Source organism: Meles meles, chromosome 9, assembly GCF_922984935.1.
Source record: "Meles meles chromosome 9, mMelMel3.1 paternal haplotype, whole genome shotgun sequence".
NCBI lineage: Eukaryota > Metazoa > Chordata > Mammalia > Carnivora > Mustelidae > Meles > Meles meles.
In genome coordinates, this window is record NC_060074.1 from 68,372,748 (window position 1) to 68,395,296 (window position 22,549).

The following is a 22,549-nucleotide window of genomic DNA, read 5'->3' on the forward strand; positions in this document are numbered from 1 at the left end:
CCATCTGTATTACATGTATCATAGTTCATTCCTTTTTATTGCTTAATAGTACTTCATTGTGTGGTTATAACACAGAATTCATTTATACATTTACCTGCTGCTGTACATTTAGGTAGTTTCCAATTTTGGCTACTACAAACAAAGCTACTACAAACATGCAGTACATATGCTTTATTCCTGTTGGGAAATACCAAGTAGGAAATGGCTGGATTGTATGTTAGAAATATGCTTAACATTTTTGTTGTTGTTTAAGATTTTATTTATTTATTTATTTGAGAGAGAAAGAGTGTGTGTGTGAGCAGCGGGAGGGACAGAAGAAGAGAGGTAGAGAACCTGAAGCAGACTCCGAGATGAGATTGATGCAGGGCTCAATCCTGTGACCCATGAGATCATGACCTAAACCAAAACCAAAATTCAGACACTTAACACTCAGGCACACCTATGCATAAGAAACTTCCAAACTGTTTTTCCAATATGGCTGTGCCATTTTATATTCCCATCACCCCATCATCAGTATATGAGAATTCCAGGTGCCCCATATCCTTGCTAACACTTGTTATGGTCAGTGTTAATTTCAGACATTTAGTTTAGGTTTTACATTTAGACCTATAATCTATTTTTTGTTTATTTTTGTATGTGGTGTAAGATGGATCAAAGTTCTTTTTTTTCTATATGGATATCCATTGCATAGAGGATGGCATTCCGTCTTTCACCATTAAGTATGATATTAACTGTAGGTTGTTCATAGATGCTTCTTATCAATTTGAAGAAGTTCCCTATTATTACTAGTTTTCTGATGTTTTATTGGATATAGATGTTGGAGTCTGTCAGATAATCATTCTGCATCATCTTGAGATGAACAGTTTTTAGTCTGTTAATATGGTAAGTTACATTGATTTTTTTTTTTAACGTTAAGCCATTCTTGAATTCCTGGGATAAATCCACTTGATACCTCTAAATTTCTTTTTCTTTTTTTTTTTTTTTAAGATTTTATATATTCACTTAAAGAGAGAGCACAAGCAGGGGGAATAGTGCACAGAGGGAGAGGGAGAAGCAGGCTTCCCCACTGAGAAGGGACCCTGGTGCAGGGCTCAATCCTAGGACCCCAGGATCATGACCTGAGCCAAAGGCAGACGCTTAACCAACTGAGCCACCCAGGCACCCCTCTAAGTTTTTCATCATATTTTAAGTCAGATAGTTTCTGCATTTCCACCTTCTCACATGTGTCATTTCCACAATAGTGAATTCATAAAATTTACCATTACATTTGTATTATGGTACACATTAATCATTTCAAGTTCATTACATTTAGATAACTTTCTTCCTTTACAAATGATTGCCAGACATTTTTGGACCTTTTGCCAAATATTTCATTCTCATATAAACAGAATTTAGCAAGTTAGGACTTACAACCTTGGAGAAGCTCTGGGCATATTGCCAGCCTCTCCCCGTCTTATCACAGCCCAGAGAGTTCATATACTAAATAAAATTACATCTGAAGTAGAAAAGTCAGTTTACAGCTGCTGTAACACCAGTGAATGCTTTGAACCCATTTTAGTTCAATACACTTTGAAACCGTGAACTGCTGTGGAAGTGATGAAATTGAATAACTAAATTCGTAAGGATGACAACCAGTGAAATGGGTCATGTGTAGGACACTCTACCTGCTCAGGTAATATGTATCCATAAACTGATCTCCCAAATGGAATTTTCAAAAGAAAATGATTTATTTACCAACAAATTATTAATTCTTTTCTCCAGTAAAAGTTTTAAGGCTCAATTAAAGATTTTAAATTTTCGGGCGCCTTGGTGGCTCAGTTGGTTAAGTGACTGCCTTCGGCTCGGGTCAGAGTCCTGGGATCAAGTCCCACATCGGGCTCCCAGCTCCATGGGGAGCCTACTTCTCCCTCTGACCTCCCCTCTCATGCTCTCTCACTCTGTCTCTCTCTCTCTCAAATCAATAAATAAAATCTAAAAAAAAAAAAAAAAGATTTTAAATTTTCTTTTAGGAGGGCATCTGCTCAAGTAGATAATCATTTCTGAAGCCTATTGTGAACCTCCTTTTCTCTTTGAAAAATCACAAGCTCCAAGGGCACAGCTTTTCGAGGTTTATCTGTAAAAGTAACAAGACTTGTTTAAAATATGTTTAAAGAATTATAGTTTAAAAACCATTCTAACATATAATTTTCCTGTCTGTAATCTGTCTTTCTATAGAGAGCAAAGTCAGAGTTAAAGCATTTCCAGCTCCAACCTCTCCCACATCTAAAACCACAGTTATTACACAGTATCTGCTTGAAGATATGCTGCCTTACACTGTATGGTGAACTTAAAGAGGTCCTTGAGACCACTACAACATCTAATATACAGTCCCAGATGTCACTTTTCTAGAGTGTGTCTTGGTTTCCCTTACCAGCTGGACTCCTGATCCAATGGCTTCCATTTCAATTTTGCCAGAAAGTCTTGGTTGCTTCTGCCACTTCTGCTATAGTCAGAGTGCTCTTACATTTTTTGTGCATATACAGACACCTTTTATTTTTAAATTCAAGTTAGCAAACACATAGTGTATTATTAATTGGGGGGTGCAATTTAGTGATTCATCAGTTACATATAACACACGGTGCTCATGACATCAAGTGCCCTCCGTAATGCCCATCACCCTATTAACCCATCCCCCTGCCCCTGTCCCCTCCAGCAACCTTGAATTCGTTTTCTATAATTAAGACTCTCTTATGATTTATCTCCCTCTGTGTCTTTATTTTTTTTCCCTTCCCTTCCCCTATGTTCATGAGTTTTCATTTCTTAAATTTCACATATGAGTGAAATCATATAGAAATTGTCTTTCTCTGACTGACTTATTTTGCTTAGCATAACACACTCTAGTTCCATCCATGTCATTGCAAATGGTTAGATTTCATTCTTTTTGTTGGCTCAGTAATATCCCATTTTGTGTGTGTGTTCCATCTGGTCTCTTCCCATATTTCAGCTATTGTGGATATTGCTGCTGTAAATATTGGGGTGCAGGTGCCCCTTTTAATCATTATTTTTGTATCCTTTAGTTAAGTACAATTGCTGGGTCATAGGGTAGTTCTATTTTTAACTTTTTGAGGAAACTCCATGCTGTTTACCAGAGTGGCTATACCAGTTTACATTCCCACCAACAGTATAGGGAGGTTCCCCTTTCTTCACATCCTCACCAACATCTGTTCTTTCCTGAGTTGTTACTTTTAGTCATTCTGACCTGTGTGAGGTGGTATCTCATTGTGGTTTTGATTTGTATTTCCCTGATGCTGAGTGATGTTGAGAGCATCTTTTCATGTGTCTGTTGGGCCATTTGTATGTCTTCTCTGGAGAAATATCTGTTCATGTCTTCTCACATGTGATATATATATATATATATATATATATATATATGCCTTTATGATTATAGTTTTATTCCCCCCCCCCGAGATATTACCTTTATCCTGATTTTTGGTAATTTTCCCATTTTTCTTCATAAATGTACTACTTCTGTATGTATATGTAAACCAAAGGGTTTATTTTTGCCTCTTTATAAACTTTAAATATGTAACTACATTGTATGTATCATTTTGTGTCCTGCTTTCTTACTCAACATTAGGTACATAAGGTTCATTTATGTTGCTTTATGTATCTCTAGCTACTGTGTAACATTCAGTTTTATAAAAATTTATTTATTGATTCTACTGTTGGTAGGCACTTGGGTTGTTTCCAGTTTGATCCAATTATTAACAACACCACCATGAACACTCTTGTACATACATCTATATGCACATATGTGTGTATTTCTCGAAGGTATCTAAAATTCTTGGATCAGGGTGTGTGTGTGTGTTCAACTTTATTGCATGCCACACAGTTTTTCAGAAAGATTATGCTAGTTTACGATCCCACCAGCAGTGTTTGAGGGTGACTATTGATCCATTTTCTCCCCAAAACTTAATATTACCAGACTTTTAATTTTCTTCCAATCTGATAGCGGTGTATCCCATTGTAGTTTTAATTTGTACTTCCCTAATTACTAAAGGTAGAGCTTCTTTTTTTCTGCTTATTGATCATTTGGATATCAAATTTTGTATAGTATCTATTAACGTATTTTACCCATTTTTCTATTTGGCTGTTTGTCCCATCAGTTTGTAATAGTAATGCTTACTAGGTTTTGCTAATTATATGTACATCTTTTCCTATCCATTTTTTCTTTTTTTACTCTAATAATGCCTGGTAATAATGGAGTCTTTTGAGGAATAGAAGTTCTTTGTTTTAACATGGTTAAATTTATCAATCTTTTATTTTATGGTTGATACAATTTTCATCTTCTTTCATAGATTCTTTACTGTCCTGGATATGAAGGTACTCTCCTACATTATTTCCTAGAAGCATTATAGTTTTAACTTTCTTATCTAGATCTACCTAAAATGGATTTTTGTTTCTTTGTTTCATTGCTTTTCCATATTTTATTATTTATGCTGACTCTCACTAATGGTGGCTTGGGTGGCCTTGGGTTCTCCTGAGCTTAATAATCTTTGATTGTGTACTTATTTTAATCTGTGAGATTCCTATAGCCCTGAACTGGGAAAACTCTCCTCCAGAGAGGATTTATTTCTACTTCTGCCTGTAGCTAAAGTTGCCAACATCCTGGGACAACTCCAGAATCTTGGCTCAGTTCATCCTTCCCAACCTATGTTTGGTGCAAGCATCTATCTCTTGATAGCAGTATCACTACTATCATCATTTCTCTCATGACAACTCTGGTTTTGTTTTTGCTTTTGGAGGGGAAAGGTCTGTAGAAACCTCCTCTACCTCTTGAGAGACCAACAATGCCTCAAAGAAATGGGTTCTACTCAAGGTCTACTTGTTCCTAAGTGGATGGGGGCCTCTGTGCACCTTATTAGCCATTAGCACCGTACCTGGAAGTCCTTAATAATACATGTTGCATAGTGTTACAGATCAGTGCATATAGAGCCTCATCATTCTTTTATAAGACTGCAGAATCATCTCTTGTATAAAATTCTTTAACCAGTTCCCCAGTGATGAACTCACAGATTCTGTCTAGTCATTTACTATTACAATATTGCAGTGTCATTTCACACCTATATGAGTATTTCTGTATTATAAATTCCTAGAGATAGAATTACTGGATCATATCCCCCCCATACAAATTGTATCAATTTATATTCCCACCAGAAATGTAGGAGCATGCCTATATTCTCATCAAATATATTATAAAACTGTTTGATATTTATCCATCTAATGGGTGAAAATGATATTTCTTAATTTTGATTTGCATTTTTTAATGTGGGTAAGATTGAGTATTTTTTACACATCTAAGGGAAATTTATATTTCCTTTTCTGTGAACTGTTATGTTTCTAGTCTTTGCCTTTTTTTCTGTAAGGTTTTACAGGTAATTCTTTTTTTTTTTTTAATTTTTATGTTTTAAAGATTTTATTTATTTATTTGACAGGCAGAGATTACAAGTAGGCAGAGAGGCAGACAGAGAGAGGAGGGGATAGCAGGCTCCCCGCTGAGCAGAGAGCCCGATGTGGGGCTCGATCCCAGGACCCTGGGATCATGACCTGAGCCAAAGGCAGAGGCTTTAAACCACTGCGCCAAGAATCATAGAGTTTGCAATATTTTGTTTCTTTACTACTGTGTTTCTCTCTTCAAAAGAACATTGCTTAAGAATACTAAAATATATGTAGATTATTTCCTTTATGCAATTTTAGAGAAATATACCACAATGCCTTTTGACAAAGTATATGTTAGTGTTGAAATTTTAGTATTTCATTAAACTCATTAAAAAGGAGATTTTATGGGATTTGGAGAAAAAAATAGAACTTTCAAAGTACTCAGGAATATTAAGCAAAACTGATCAAATGCTGGACCATAAAGCAAGTCTCAAGTGTCCCAAGTGTTATTCTTTACATATGGAAGAATATCTTTTCTTTCTTTTTCTACCTAGAACCAAGTTTACAAATATTTACTACTGCTGAACTTTTAATCTAGTCAGTGAGTTGTGCATCATTTATCTCAAATTTAAATAAGCGTGTAAGTCTAAAGTCCTATAATAGATATCATGGAATTGAAAGTACAAAGCTAAAATAGGCAACAGACTCTCTTATCTTAATTCCTTTGCACCAATGATATTTTTATGGTAGGAAATTAGCTCAGCTTCCTCCACACTAATGAACTTAAATATAGTAAACCTTAAGAATATAAACACTAATCAGTAACTTAGTACTTTGTTAATTGAACTGAACCCTATATCTTGTTTTAAAATTATAGTAGTAAATTCCTTTGGAAGTCTGGGTGTCTCAGTCAGTTAAGTGTCTGACTCTTAATTGGGTTCAGGTCATGATCTCAGGGTCATGAGATCAAGCCCCACATCATGACTGCATTCAGCAGGGAAATCTGCTTCTCCCCTTCTCCCTCTGCTCCTCCCCCCATTCACACACTCTCTCTCTAAAACAAATAAATAAATCTTTTTAAAAAATTCCTTTGGAAGCAAACAAAGGAAAGGATTTTCATAGCATCCAGGTTTTCCAGTTTAGGACACCAGGATATCTAATGCCGAATATCTTCAAAGTAAAGCAAATTCCCACTCACATTACCTTCAAGGTCTTTGATGTCTTTGGAGACGTAATAACTCGTATGTTTTTGACCAGCAGAATATATTTTTATACTTGCTATGCTTGAGCCATAATTATATTTTATTAAACTGCACAAGGATTTGACATTTCCCCTTCAGAATATCTAGACTAAGTAGATAGCTCTAACACTATGGTTTGAAAAGCTGACAGTTTATCCAAATTGCTAATTTTGCATTGCATGTACTCTTTCGCACTTGCCCTTGGAAAACTCTGACATTTTAAACTTTTGGGCCATAGGGTAAGTACCATTTTTTAGAGATCAAATTGTCTTAGGATTAGAAGAATTGTAAAGAATATCTGGATTGGGGCGCCTGGGTGGCTCAGTCGTTAAGCGTCTGCCTTTGGCTCAGGTCCTGATTCCAGAGTCCTGGGATCGAGCCCACATCGGGTTCCCTGGTTGGTGGGGAGTCTGCTTCCCCCTTTCCCATGCCCTCTGCATGTGTTTCCTCTCTTGCTGTGTCTCTCTCTGTCAAATAAATAAATTAAAAATCTTCAAAAAAAATTTTAAAGAATATCTGGATTATTCCCCTACTTAACTGTAGGTGAAAAGTGTAGCATAGAGAGATTGTGCCTTGCCCAACAGATGAAAGCAGTTCAAATACACAGACTTTCTCTGTCAGTCTGCTTCCAGCATATTAATAGAATTATTCTGTTCTAAGTTTCACTTTTGATGCACAATAGTTGCCACTAATGGAGACCATCCGAGGAAAATAATCTCTCATTCTTTGGAGCTGGATTTCAGTAATAAAGAGGACATAGCACTTAAAAGGCTCCCACCAGAAATGTAAAGCTGATGGCAAATATCCTTATGCCCCAAATCATAGCAGTCTAGAATCAGTGCAAAGTGTTCTAAATTTAATCTTGAAAAAAAATTTAAGGTCAGAGTATATGAATATATTCTTCTCAACTTCAGTGTCTATGCCAAACCGCAGAGCCAAGGGTGGACTTTCAGATCATCAAACATTTCCATAAAAGGCCTTCCTGTGAGTTTAACATGGGTGAATCATGCAAATTCTCTGACAGAATAAATTCTAAAGTTAACTTTTCTGAAGGATACCAAATAAAATTGTATTTTGAGGGGCGCCTGGGTGGCTCAGTGGGTTAAGCCGCTGCCTTCGGCTCAGGTCATGATCTCAGGGTCCTGGGATAGAGCCCCACATCGGACTCTCTGCTCGGCAGGAAGCCTGCTTCCTCCTCTCTCTCTGCCTGCCTCTCTGCCTACTTGTGATCTCTCTCTGTGTGTCAAATAAATAAATAAAATCTTTTTTTTAAAAAATTGTATTTTGATTATACATATTCATTGTACTCATCCAGTGTACATTTGCTGAGGTAATGGAAAATTTATTTTGAGGATATGTACATAATATATGCAAAGAGACATCAAAAAATGTCTGGAAAGATATATAGCAAAATGTTAGTAGTTATTTATGGAGGGTGGGTTATAGGTGAGTGTCTTCTTTATTGGCTCTTTTAATTTACCAGGTTTGTTTGTTTGTTTCAAAATAAGTATTACTTGGGTAATTTTAAAAATTAAAAATACAGAAAGCAAGCAAGGAAAAAAATACATCACCCAGGTTTATACGATAGTGATGCTAACCATCTTATCATCTGGATTCATACACCTTGTCTCATATTAAGTCCTGTCAGAGAGCCGGGGCTAAAAGTATGGGTATAACTTACTGCAGCCGGCCCAGGGTCCTCACTCTCTAGTCTTTAGTCTGCCTGCATATGGAGAATGCTATCTTGGGACCCCCTGAATGGGAGCTCAACTCTGAACATGATGTCTTTGAATATGTCATTGACTGCTTGGGACCACCTTACAACTCCAACCCTGGGTTCCATCCTGAGAGACTGACTTCCTTTCCAGGTATTTGGCAGGAATCTGGAGATTAATGTAGCATTTTACTCTTCAGGCAAAGCCTGCATTCCCTCAATCCCCATGCGCTGGGTGCTCTGCATGGGTAGATGCTTTTGTGATTTGTCTCACAGAACTGACCACCTGGGCCTGCATGTACATAGGCAGCCTAAGGAATGTTGTTTGTAAGACTTATGCCCTGCGATTAACCTTAGGAGCCAACTTGTTTATATTATCTGGGGGCACCTGGGTGGCTCCGTCGGTTACACATCTGTCTTTGGCTTAGTCATCATCCCAGAGTCCTTGGATTGGAAGGCTCTGCGCTCAGCAGGGAGTTTCCCTGACATTCTCTCTTTGGCTCTGCGTACAGCAGAGGAATTTGGCTTGAGATTCCCTCTCTCCCTCTCCCTCTGCTCCTCCACCAGCTTGTACACGCCTGCATGCTCGCTCGTGCTTTCTCTCTCTCTCTTTCTGCCTCTCTCTTGCCTACACTCTCAAATAAATAAAATCGTTTAAAAAAAAAAAAAAGAAATGTATTATCAGGTCAGAGCTGGCCCTTCTGTTGTGGATGCCAAAGCTACAAATCTTGTCTCACGCCCCCTCCTGCTCCAGGCTGCTCCCCCCCCCCCACCCCCCGCGCCCACCCCAGTGGAATCCAGAAGGGGAGGCAGACACACAGAGCCCAAACTCCTTGGAAATATAGAAACTTGATAACATGGAAATGCAGCTCCCTCCAAGCGGCACATAGACAAACAACTGTTTAATTTGAAACCTATTACTTGCCCTGTAAATATGGCCCTTAGGGCGATGGTCAGTTGGAAATCTCACCCGAGGGGAGGGCCTGCACCCAGGCCTCTCCAGCCTGGCTGTTTCCACGGGGCTTCCCTGGCTAATGAGGTTGGATGTTGTTAAGAACACGATTTGGTGTAACTTTTGCCTTATTCTCATTTATTGCCTGCTATTACCTTCATCTATGTGTAGATTCCTTCCCTCTTCTGTTTCTATTAGGTTTCTATAATAATAATAAACTTGTCTCTCCTTTTCAAAGCTGAAGCACGGTTTGGCAAATCTTTTGCAGGACACTAGGATGAAAGCTTTAAGAGAGCACTGGTCTTTGTTTTGTTCACTGCTGTGTCCCAAGAGCCTGGAAGAATGCCTGACACATAATAGATTCAAGACATTGAAATAATTTTGAAATAATTGAAATAATTTCTTCTGTACAGGAGGAAATGGCATAGTCTTTTATAGACCACACAAAATAATAATCTATGTTCTAGGACAAGGTATTTCCTTTGCTTTCTCCCTCGTTCTCCACTCACACTTACGCATCTCCTGAAAGAGGAATACTGATTAGTTTGTCAGAAACTTGGACAATGACAGAGTTTTCTAGAGATAGAGTGTTCAAAGAAGTTAAAGCTCAGTAAAAGGTCGCGGTTTTTGAGTGAATGGCCTCCCCTCAAGTTATCTGCCTTCCACATTCTCTCTCACTCTGGGGCTCCATTCCCCTTAGACGTAGGGGGTACCAGTACCTCCAGTACCTACTTCCTGCTTAGAAGTAGGTACTGGATCTACTTTTCCTCATATTTGAACTGATTACAGGTCCAGGACTCAGGTTTAGTATTTGGAGGGGACTGGGAGGGAGTTCTAGGAGGACAGAGATCTTGTCAGTTTCTGCTCTCAGTTATGTTCTCAGTGCCTAGCATAGTGCCTGGCCCCTCTCTCTCGGTCTCTCTCTCTCTCTTTCTCTGTCTCTTGTCTCTGTCTCTCTGTCTCTCTGATCTATTCAGGTGGTTTTAAACAAACGAATGTGGTTGGGACACCTGGGTGGCTCAGTCATTAACCATCTGCCTTCGGCTTAGGTCATGATCCCAGGGTTCTGGGATCGAACCCCATGTCAGGCTCCCTGCTCAACAGGAGATCTGCTTCTTCCTCTCCCACTTCCCCTGCTTGTGTTCCCTCTCTCACTGTCTCTCTCTCTCTCTATCAAATAAATAAAATCTTTAAAAATAATAATAATAAATAAGTGAATGAATGTGGAGAGGTAGAGCTCAAACCATGCTTTGGATAATTTAGGAGAAAGGAGACTTCCACATGATCTAGCTTAGCGGATCAGATTACTACCTTGAAGTATGGGGTCAAAATCCGCTCATTGATAAATAAATGTCACTTTACCTTCTCGTGTTGGTCATTGAACTGGACATACATTTCCATCAAGAACCTTGAAGTTCTGGGGTGCCTGGGTGGCTCAGTGGTTAAAGCCTCTGCCTTCGGCTCAGGGTCCTGGGATTGAGCCCTGCATTGGGCTCTCTGCTCAGCAGAGCAGAGCCTCCTCTCTCTCTCTCTCTCTCTCTGCCTACTTGTGATCTGTCTGTCAAATAATAAATAAAAAATCTTTAAGAATCTTGAAATTTTACTGGGTTCTCTGATCATAGCATCATTTAAGTGCCTCAAATCTCATCCTATTTTCCAACATGAGTCATTTTTTTTACAAAGTTATAGCATCTATGCAGGATTTATGGTCAGGCTTCTTAAAGGAGACCTATCAGGACAGATTGTAGCCTTTGAAAAAGCTTACTGATTTGAGATACGGAGCCTTGGAAAATTATAGACCCCTGTCCCTGGCACTAGCTAAGCATCTGAAAGGTTCGCAGCTGGCCAGGCTGTGATGGTTAAGTTGTGATTGCCAGGTGCTAGGCTCCTTGAGGTGGAGCTTCCCAAACTTTAATATGCTTTTTAATCCCCTGCAAGTGTATTAAAATGCAAATTCTGAGTTAGTAGGACTGCAGTGGAGCCTGAAGTCCTGCATTTTATTTTTAAGATTTTATTTATTTGACACACAGAGATCACAAGTATGGAGGGAGAGAGAGAGGAGGAAGCAGGCTCCCTGCTAAGCAGAGAGCCCAATGCAGGGCTTGATCCCAGGACCCTGGGATCATGACCTGAGCCGAAGGCAGAGGCTTTAAACCACTGAGCCACCCAGGAACCCCGAAGTCCTGCATTTCTAACAAGCTTGTCCATAGACCATCCTTTGAGTAGCAAGCACCTAGAACACTGACTCCCTCTTCTTCCCGTATGCCCGAGTTGCTTTTGCCCCACACGAGTAGAGCAAAAATAATTTTTGGAAGTGACAAACTAAGTTTATGTCTCTGTTTAATTACTTTTTTTGATAAAACTATTATTTGGGTAAAGTCCTTTTCTTCAATATATGTTTAAGCAATCACCCAGGAACAGAGTAAATTTTTTTTTTAAGATTTATTATTTGTTTTAGAGAAAGCACATGAAAGCAGGAGCAAGAGGGGCAGAGGAAAAGGGAGAGAGAATCTCAAACGGTCTCTACACTGAGCACAGAGCCTGGGGCGGGGCTCATCCCGGGATACTGAGCTCATGACCTGAGCCAAAACCGAGAGTTGGATGCTTGACAGACTGAGCCACCAAGGCTCCCACAGAGTGAATTTAAAAAAAATAATAAAATTATCTGTCCTTTCTCCTGCAGAGGATTGATTTTGAAATCTTAGTCTACTTAAATATCCCACAGTATGATCAGTGTAAATGTAACCTAATCCAAAGCTGTGAGAAGCTGGGATATTATTTCTTTGTTTCCAGCATAGTTTAGGGTGAACACATTGCATATTAAGTGAGGAATCTGATCTGAGATTAAAGGACTTCTTTCTCTTGGCACAATTTTGATCATGCCTATTAATTTCCTTTTTCCCAGCATTATCTCATCATTCCTTTTTTTTTTTTAAGATTTTTAAAATTTATTTGACAGACAGAGATCACAAGTACGCAGAGAGGCAGGCAGAGAGAGAGAGGAGGAAGCAGGCTCCTCGCTGAGCAGAGAGCCCGATGCAATGTGGGGCTCGATCCCAAGACCCTGGGATCATGACCTGAGCTGAAGGCAGAGGCTTTAACCCACTGAGCCACCCAGGTGCCCTATCTCATCATTCTTATGATTTTTTTTTTATTTTGCTATGTCAAATTGACTGCTATATGGCCAAAAAAAAAAAAACTCATAATTCATTTCACAGTCTTTTCCTTGGTTATTTTACTATAGGCCTAAGAACTATATAACTGTTGAGAGTATGGTTATATTTGCAAAGGACCCATGAGTCAATCTTAGTTGCTTCTGATTTGTAACTACTTAAACAGACTGAAAAGAGTCGTCAGGCAGAAGAGGGCTCATGGGGCCACTAGATTCTAACCTACAACAACGATGTGTGCAAAGTAAAGGTCAGAAATAAGAGCATGACATTTGGGGGGACACTACAAATAATTCAAGATGGTGGCATCCAAGATTGCTGGAGGACGGCAGAGAGAGATGAGGTTCATTCAGAAAGGCCTTGCATGCCATGCCAAGGAAGTTTTCTTGAAACCTGAGGGCACAGGAAGATTTAATCAAGGGAATGTGCTCAGGTTTGTATTTTTGGATTATCTTTTGATGTAGTGCGGGAAATGTGTGGCCTGGGGAAGGAGTGGCGGGAATAGAAGCAGAAAACCTATTGGGGGTTGTTTGCTAATCTGGTTTGAAAATAGAGTTGCTGGAATTAAAGTAGCAGAAAAGATGGAGAGAAATGAATGGATTTCTCAGGGGGTAGAATGGACCCATTAACTGGATGTAGGGACTAACAAGGGGAGGCAACCTTGAAAGACACATAGTTCTCCCTCTCCCTAGTGATCTGCGAAGAACACTGAAAATAGAACCTCATGTTGTACAAATTTGAGGTGCCGAAGGAGAGTAATTTAAGGTAGGATGGGTAATAGTAATCCACATTTATACTAAAAAATGTGACATCTATAAAGGAGAGTTGAGAGGAGAAACATGTTTAGTAGGGAATTGTTTTAGAATTTTTTGAAAAGCAGCTTGAGAACCTCAAGAACAAGATATGGGAACAGAAAGTGATCCCTGGTCCAAACCAAGGCATTGCTGACTTAAAGCAACCCCAATATGTTCCCAGGTCTCATGACACTGGAACATTGTAAGACATTGTGAAACCTCAGTCTTGTCCTGCTTAGCGAAGAACTAACATTTATTATTTCCAGTTAAATCATTCCAAAGCTCGATGTTAAGAATTTATTGGGGAGTAAAGATTACACAAATTTATTATATACATAATTTTGTGTAATATATATATTAGGTATATGTTACACAAAATTATGTATATGTACATAATATATATATAATTTTGTGTATATATATAATTTTGTGTGTGTGTGTATATATATACACACATACATATATATTTATTTTATTTATTTTTTTAAAAGATTTTATTTATTTATTTGTCAGAGAGAGAGAGAGCACAAGCAGGCAAAGTGGCAGGCAGAGGCAGAGAAAGAAGCAGGCTCCCCACTGAGCAAGGAGCCCGATGCGGGACTCGATCCCAAGAGCCTGGGATCATGACCTGAGCCGAAGGCAGCGGCTTAACCGACTGAGCCACCCAGGCATCCCTAATATTTATTTAGGAGCAAGAGCACACAAGCAGAGGGAGGCACAGAGGGACAAGCAGACTCTTTGCTGAGCACAGAATGCACCCCGGGACTGATTATAGGAAACTGAGATCACAACCCAGGCCAAAACCAAGAGCGGGAGGCTTAACCAAGTAGCCACCCAGGCGCCCCTACACAAAATTTTATTTAAATGGTCAAAGAGAGGAACAAGTAATCACAAAACACATACAAGTGACCAATTAATACATGAGAAATACTACACTGTATAACACAAATTATAATGAGATACCATGTGATGTCCATCAGATTGCCAAGCATTTTGGAGAGAGGGGAAGAGGGAGAGGAAGAGAGAGAATCCTAGGCAGGCTCCATGCCCAATATGGAGCCCCATGCAGAGCTCAGTCTCACGACCCTGAGATCATGATCTGAACCAAAATCAAGAGTCAGACAGTTAACGGAGACCCCCCAAACATTTTAAAATACAGAACAATAATACCCTTTATTGGCAATGATGTGAAGGGCCACGATCATACAGTCTGGTCAAATTGCTGCAATCTTTTGTAAAATAATTAAGCAATTTGTTTAAAATATTTTAACCTGGTAGTTTCACTTTTAGGAATTTGCCCTAAAGAAACAACCAGAAGTGTAAAATTATTTATGTATGAAGACATCCATAAAGGCAATTTTCTAGTACTGAAAAGCTGTAAACAACATAAATGTCAACTCAACAAAGAGGGAATTTGTTACATAAGTCATGGCAGTTTAGCATAGTATCTACAAGTATAGGAATGGAGCCAAACTACTTGAGTTTGAATCCCACCCCCACCACCTCCTTGCTGTGGGAACTTGGGCAAGTTGACTACCTTCTGGGTAGCTCAGTTTCCCCATCTGTAAAATGGGATTGTTGTAAGAATCAAATTATTTAATACACAGATAATTTATAGAACTGTGCTTAGGGTATACTCAATTGTCAATAAGCATATGTAATGCTCATGGTGTTAGTATGACCACCAATACTCAGCATGAAAGAGACCTGCAATCACTCGATATTAATAGATCGTGAAAGAAGGTTTAATCTCTATCCGGGGACCTTGATGGTAGCAGGAAGATCTGAGTGTTGGGGGTTCTTGTACAAAATGGGGGTGTTGGGAAGAACAGCCAGGGGAGGGAGAGGAAGGTATCAAAAGAGGGAGCAACAGGATACCCATGACAAACAAATAATGTTTGATACTCTTGCCTGGCTCAGCTATGCTTGTAGAACACTTCTATCAAACCATTGGTAAATAAAGATTAAGCAATCAAGGGACAGACTTTTTTTTTTTTTTAAGATTTTATTTATTTACTTGACAGACAGAGATCAGAAGTAGGCAGAGAGGCAGGCAGAGAAAGAGGAACGGAAGCAGGCTCCCTGCCAAGCAGAAAGCCCGATGCGGGGCTCGATCCCAGGACCCTGGGATCATGACCTGAGCCGAAGGCAGAGGCTTTAACCCACTGAGCCACCCAGGCGCCCCAAGGGACAGACTTTTATTCTTGAGAAAGTATGACACTCAGGACAACTCAGCATTTAACAATAGCTCTGGATTAAGAGGATACAAGGTTTTTCTAGGTTGGCTTTCCAAGAGGTGTATCAAGTTCTTCAAGTATTGTTTTTTACATTCGTACACAGTAGAATGGTGACCGTACTTTGTAAGATGTGAGTTGGATTGAGTTGATAGCCTTCCCCTGGATTTCTGGGTTAAAAAAGCAAAAATAAGCCTTAGAGGGTTCTCAAGCTTTATGGACTTCTTTGGCAGACTAAAGAAAACCTATGGACCTCTCCACTGAATTGTTTTAAAATGCATAAAATTCAGGGGCACCTGGGTGGCCCAGTGCATTAAAGCCTCTACCTTGGGCTCAGGTCACGATCCCAGGGTCCTGAGATGGACCCGCATTGGGTTTCCTGCTCGGCGTGGAGCCTCCTTCTTCTTCTCGGGCTCCCCCTGCTTGTGCTTGCTCTTTCTTTCTCTCTCTCTGTCAAATAAAGAAATAAAATCTTTTTAAAAATAATAAAAAATAAAATGCATGAAATTTTTAAAAATAGGATTACAAAGAAAACAAATTACATTAAAAAAGGAGTTATCACAGTTTAAAAGGAAATTATGATATACTAGTATATGTGATTTGTTATTGATGCATTAACAAGATCCGCAGGTCTAATAACAGCTGTTGACCCTGAAAAGTGCTGAGTATAAATGATACACTGAGGTATCCGTAACAACTCTTAGTGAGACATAAAAATATCTCTGATTTCTATTGGTGACAGGGTCATAGCCACTGCAAATACTAGTGGGGTTTGTTGTCTGCATTCATAATTCAAGAAATTGCTAAATTTCAGTTATAACGTAAGGAAAGTAACGTTGTAGTTTTCCCCCCACCAGATCCTATCCACAGACCCTGATCTAGTTCCAAGCGTCCTGTCACAGATTAGCAAACCGCAGGCCAGTTTTGGGCCCCTGTAAATTGTCTGATTATAGAGCAAGCGAGTAGCAGATTGAAGCCCCAGAGCAACGACTGCTTCCTCATTCCAAACTGCCTCCTGTTGACTGGAGCTCAAGGATCTAGTCTTGGAGGCAACATACAAATGACAGAGGCCGAGCTAAATTATTCTGGAACAAAAATAAAATTTGAACTTATACCATTTGGTTTTCTCTTTAAAAAGAACTTCTAAGAGGGGCATGCAGGTGGCTCAGTGGATTGATCTCAGGGTTGGGGGATTCAGAGCCCCAAGTCCAGTTCCGTGGATTTTCTCCCTCTCCCCTCTCCACCCTCCCCCTCTCCCAGGATTGTTCGCTCTTTCTCTCTCAAATGGACTAATAGATCTTTTTTTTTTTTTTAAAGAACTTCTTATAGAAATTATAATCTCTTCCTGAGATCCAGTGCGGTCAGTTTAAACTGTTTGCAGATAAAAGTTACGTAGCCAAATATTTGATCAAGTAAGAGAGCCTCTGGGTTCTACTTACAGAGTTCTTTTTTGGACATGCATGATTCTTTCAAATTTCAATATGATCCTGAGATCCATGAGTCAAAATTCTAGAAATACATTTCTGAATCTGTGAACTCCCTTAAAAAATTGGGTAACTTAACTCCTGTAATTTCAGTGCCAAACAAGGAAACATCCAATAAAGTTCTCCAAAGGTAAAATGATGTTTGGCTACTCAATAATACTATAACCCAATTTTTAACATACTTTGATATCCCACCTGAATAGTCCAATGCACTTATAAAATCTGGTTGAGATGGAAGAAAGATATTCTAGAATATTCCTTCTCTTGCAAATTCTCTGACTTGATCTTAGACTCTCCAATCTAACCCTATAGTCAGGCAGTCCACAAACATGTTCTTAAGTGCCTATTCCCTGTCAACAATTGTCCTAGGCTGTATTAACTGTCTTTTCTTCTTTTCCATATTCTTGATGCTCTGGCATCTGGGGCCCTGTGCACCTGGGGACTGCCCCTCTAAGGGTTAACTCCTAAAGGTAACAATTGGCCTGCTAGCACACCTCTGATATGTAGATCAACCACTTCAGAATCCATTCCCCTACCCAGCTCTTTTAGCAAATTCTATTTCCTGGGCACCATCCCCTGGCCTTAATCACCACAGGACCAGGAAAGAGACTACTGGGAACCTCTTCAAACCAGAACCAGGGAAATTATTCCAACTATCCAATCCTGAGTTTGTTCCACTTGCCTACCTTGCCTCACCCATTCCTTCCCTTAAAAACCGCAATAAAGTCTCCAGCCTGTGGTTCCCCTTTCTGCCTACTCATCTGGTTTTGGCCCTTCCCTGGGTGGCCCTGCAGGGGCATGCCGTACTTCCAGTGCTTCCTGTTCCATGGGGACTATGAATATAAAAAAGTAACTTCTTCGTTCACCGCAGTCCTTTCCGCGTCTGTGTGTCCAACGCACCCCATCACAACTCTCAGCACAGTTTTAAAACACAGACCCTAAAAGAGCAGCAGCAAATAAGGTAGACCAAATCCTCACCTTGAAGTTTACATTTTAGTCTAGGGTTTTTAAGTTTGTGTGGGGAGGAGGGCTGTAAAGTAAATTGAACCTAGGTATGACCAAGCCCCATTCTGTTCTTCTTCAACTGGTTATTTCCTGCTAATGTATGGAATAAAGGTGGTCGATGAGATTCGGAGAATCAGAGAATGGAATCCTATTTCTCTTCTGCCTGGGCAAATGCCAGACTCTGCTTGGACAAGGCTCCGCCTACTAATGTCTGGGCTGAGGAGTTAGTGCCAGAAGAGGAACATTGTAATTTTACTTTGCCAGATGGTTAGGAGAGGGCAAGATGATTAGGAAGAACTACTAGTCCATTTCCCAAGGGCTTCCTGCCTCACCAAACTCCCCAAACTCTCATGGGATGATGACGGACGCCATTTTAAAAATTAAATGAAGGGTCAGTTAGATCTTACAGAGCAGTAAAAGAGTGGGCGAACAAAAACAACACCTCGATCTGACCACACCGCCCCCCCAACTCCACCGACCCTCCAGGGGGAAGAGGCCCTTATTGAGTTAGGCCTTTTGCTTGGGCACCTCTTAAAGTGCTTTCCTCACTTCCTCTGTCCTCCCCCACATCTTCCTCTTCTTGTGTCTGCTTCCCAGGCTGGTGGCCCATTTTGCTTTCTCAGGAAGAGAGCTACTTTCTGCCTATCCCCAAACTGGGATTCCTGAAATGAAATCTATCTTTGTTCCAGCTCTGCGTTCTTGGGGGCCCGTAGATTCTGAGAGCCTCTAGAGTTAGAGAAATAAGAGAGGCTGATTCTACAGCCGGTCTCCCCACAGCCAGAGCTGGAGCTAATCTCCTCACCAGTTTTCCCTTTAGAGGAGAAACATCTCAGCAAAGCAGACATTTGTTTTTTTTTCTACAAAGACAACAGTCTAGCCTCACATGGGGAAGTATATTCCTCTTATTAACATGGGCTTTTGTTCTTTTCAAAGTCATAATCCTTGCTTTATTTTGCTAAGGAGCCTTGGACTACTGTCTGAGCTTGGTTACATCTTGGGTCAGGGTGTCAGCTGTGAGTCACTGAGACAGCTTTCTGATCCCCAGATCTCTTTCCAATAGAAGGGAGAACAAGATGTTTGAGTTCATTCCTCCTGCTTGTGGTTTGTTTCTTGGTTCATATATTCGTCTTTTCATAATATGTCCTAAAAAGGCATAGACAATTAGGTGGGGCTAAGGGAAAAGTAGTACTGGTGAGATAATTTTTCTACTTTTCTGTCAGGATCCTGCAGGAAACAGCTGGTGTGCGCCAAGTTTCATTAAAGACAGTGTAATAAAGGGAGTATTTACAGAGGTGCAAAAGGACTTAAGAAAAACCAACAAGGAATAGTGAAGACAAGGGACAAGCAAGGGGGCGCTTACACTGCACATGGGCCTGTATAAGTAAGTGGGCATGGTGTTACCTGACCGTGAGAGAGTTCCAGATGTCGAAGAGGGGTCACTCAAACCTTGCTGTGGCAACGGAATGTACCATTGCAAAAACCATGGCCTGGGAAGGAGGCAGAGAAAGATAAAAAGGAGGACCTCTCTTTCTTCCTGCCCTCCAATCTCCATCTTCAGCACATTGGCCAAAGCCCATTGGAAGCCAATTGTCAAGGAGCCTACCAGGGCAGAAGGCAAGGCAACGAAGGATGGAGAATGGTGGGGCAAATAGAGTAACCAACACACAGTCAATATTTGAAAATTTAAATAATGGTCCACTTATCCCATAAAGCAAACCACTAGGCACAATTTATTACACTTTACATTAGAATAGTGGACTTTTGGGGCCCCTGGGTGGCTCAGTGGGTTAAGCCTCTGCCTTCCGCTCAGGTCATGATCTCAGGGTCCTGGAATCGAGCCCAGCATCAGGCTCTCTGCTCAGCAGGGAGCCTGCTTCTCTCTCTCTCTCTCTGCCTGCCTGTGATTTCTGTCAAATAAATAAACAAAATCTTAAAAAAAAAAAAAAAGAATAGTGCACTTCTGTATGCACCAAAAGAAAGGTAACAATACCTCATGCATCTAGGACACCTGGTTCCTGATCTCATGATGGGTGGAGTTTGGATTTTCTTTCCCTATCCTTTCCTGTCCTATCTCTTTACTCTGCATTCTATGTCTGTCAGGGACAAAAGAAAAGAAAAGAAAACAAAACAAAACCTATACTGACCTGTGCGTGCTTGAAGCATCCCAGGGTTTTAGGAAGGCTAGTCTGTTGTGTGCACTGCCCACCCCCCACCACCCATCTTCCCCCACAGACATCAGGAATCCGTTTGATAGCATTGCTGACAGATGATCTGTCTGACTTTGGTGACAAATTGTTTACCATCTCCCAAGGGAAACCTCTGCTATTGAACAACTCTTGTTTTAAAAAGTTGTTAATACTAAGCCACAACAATATTTATTAAAAATGTTCCTCTTTTGGAGCGCCTGGGTGGCTCAGTGGGTTAAAGCCTCTGCCTTCAGCTCAGGTCATGATCCCAGGGTCCTGGGATCGAGCCCCACGTCGGGCTCTCTGCTCCACGGGGAGCCTGCATTCTTTTCTCTCTCTGCCTGCTTGTGATCTCTGTCTGTGAAATAAATAAATAAATAAATACATAAATACATAAATACATAATCTTTTAAAAAAAAAGTTCCTCTTTCAAGTGACAAGTTTTATCAAAGTTAGGTCCTTCAAGGATATTAAGAAACAAATGGAGACCAGGCTTGAAAATTGCCTGAACAGAGAATACGAGTTTAGCCATACAAGCAAAGCTTAATTTAGCTCACTTTGTAAGATTAATTTGACAAAGGTCATTTTGGGCTAAGCCTCTGGAAATCATAACCAAAACTTGGAGTGTTTCACAAGATTGATATGAGATAACCACTGATCAATTCCCAATCTTTTGCGAAAATCTAATATTAAAACCAGCCACTGCGAGGGGCGCCGGGGTGGCTCAGTCCTTAAGCGTCTGTCTTCAGCTCAGGTCGGTTCAGGTCCTGATCCTACGATCCTGGGATGGAGCATCAGGCTCCCTGCTCAGTGGGAAGGCTGCTTCTCCCTCTCCCACTCCCCCTTCTTGTGTTCCTTCTCTCACTGTGTCACTCTCTGTCAAATAAATAAATAAAATCATAAATAATAAATTAATTAATTTAATTAAATAAAGAAGAAAATCTAATATTAAAATCAGTCACAGTGAGGGGTGCCTGGGTGGCTCAGTTAGTTGAGCATCTGCCTTTAGTTCTGGTCATGATCTTGGGGGTCCTGGGATCCAGCCCTACATCAGACTCCCTGCTTGGTGGGGTGCCCATTTCTCTCTCTCCCTCTGCCTGCCTCTCCCCTTGCTTGTGCAATCTCTCTCTCTCTGTCAGATAAATAAATTAAAAAAAAAAAAAACTTTGAAAAAAAATCACTGTGAAAAACTAATAGTCACCGATTTCTCACTACATAAGCTGCTTTATAACAATATACCTGTACCCCTGAACTTCATTCCATGTTTTGGTTTGAATGCTCATAGTCTGCACACTGTCTTTTTGCTGTGTGCCCAATAAATAAACTTTTACTAGTAACTACTTCCATGATTTATTGGCTTTCTGTTCTTTCTGAACTTTTGACAAGAACAACTTAAAAGTTGAAATCCTCTCAGTTTAGCTTGTAAGTGCAAGATAATTCAACACCATCCGTACCATTTGGCCATTTTTTCATTCTCCTAAGATGTTTTGTTAAATGGAATGGAATCCATTAACTGGATTGAATGGAATCTGGAATCCCAGAGATTCTTATTTGCTGCTACTGTGGAGCAAAATAAACTCAAGAGTAGAGTACAGATGTTGAGTAAAGGAGGTGAAGAAGTTAACTGGGGACAAGGAATAGCTACGTTAAGGGAAAAGAATACGGACACAATGACATTGTTAAAGAATTCCTAGTTGAAGATCACAAAGGAAGAGAAACAGCATAAAATTAAACAGGGAATGTCTGTGGCACTCAGGAGCCAAAAAAGTAAAATAATAAAACTGGAAGATTTGGTGATAGTTTCTGTTCATTCCTATGGGTTTGCTTGTACCCTTTTTTACTCTGCTGTGTGTCCTGGAAGGCTGACCTGTATAGACTACATCAGCTACCCTCTGGCTTCTGGTAAGGGTCAGCCATTTGGGACCCTGGACAGGAGATTGGAGGGGAAGAGAGTCAGACTGGAATATTCATCCTGCCTCTCATTCTTCCTGCCTGTGAGTTCGGTGCAGGCTCAGCTCAAGGCCAGAACCTCAATGAGACGGCCCTCTTTACACAGTTCTCTCTTGATTCCAGTAACCCTCTTCCCTTCAGGCCTGGGCACTGCCAAACCCTTGTGGTTTCCTATGCCCTGCCCACAACTTTGCAAATAGTCCCGCTCATTATTAAATTGCCCAGTTGGAATGTGCCATCTATTTCTGGCCAAGATCCTTATATGCTCAGTCCGATTCATTTACTGAGTAACTACTAGATGCCAAGGAAGAATAAAATGATAAATCAGACAGTTCATACTCTCAAGGGGACTGGGTCTGGGGAGTGGAGACAGCCCCAGGAACCGATGATTACATCACAGT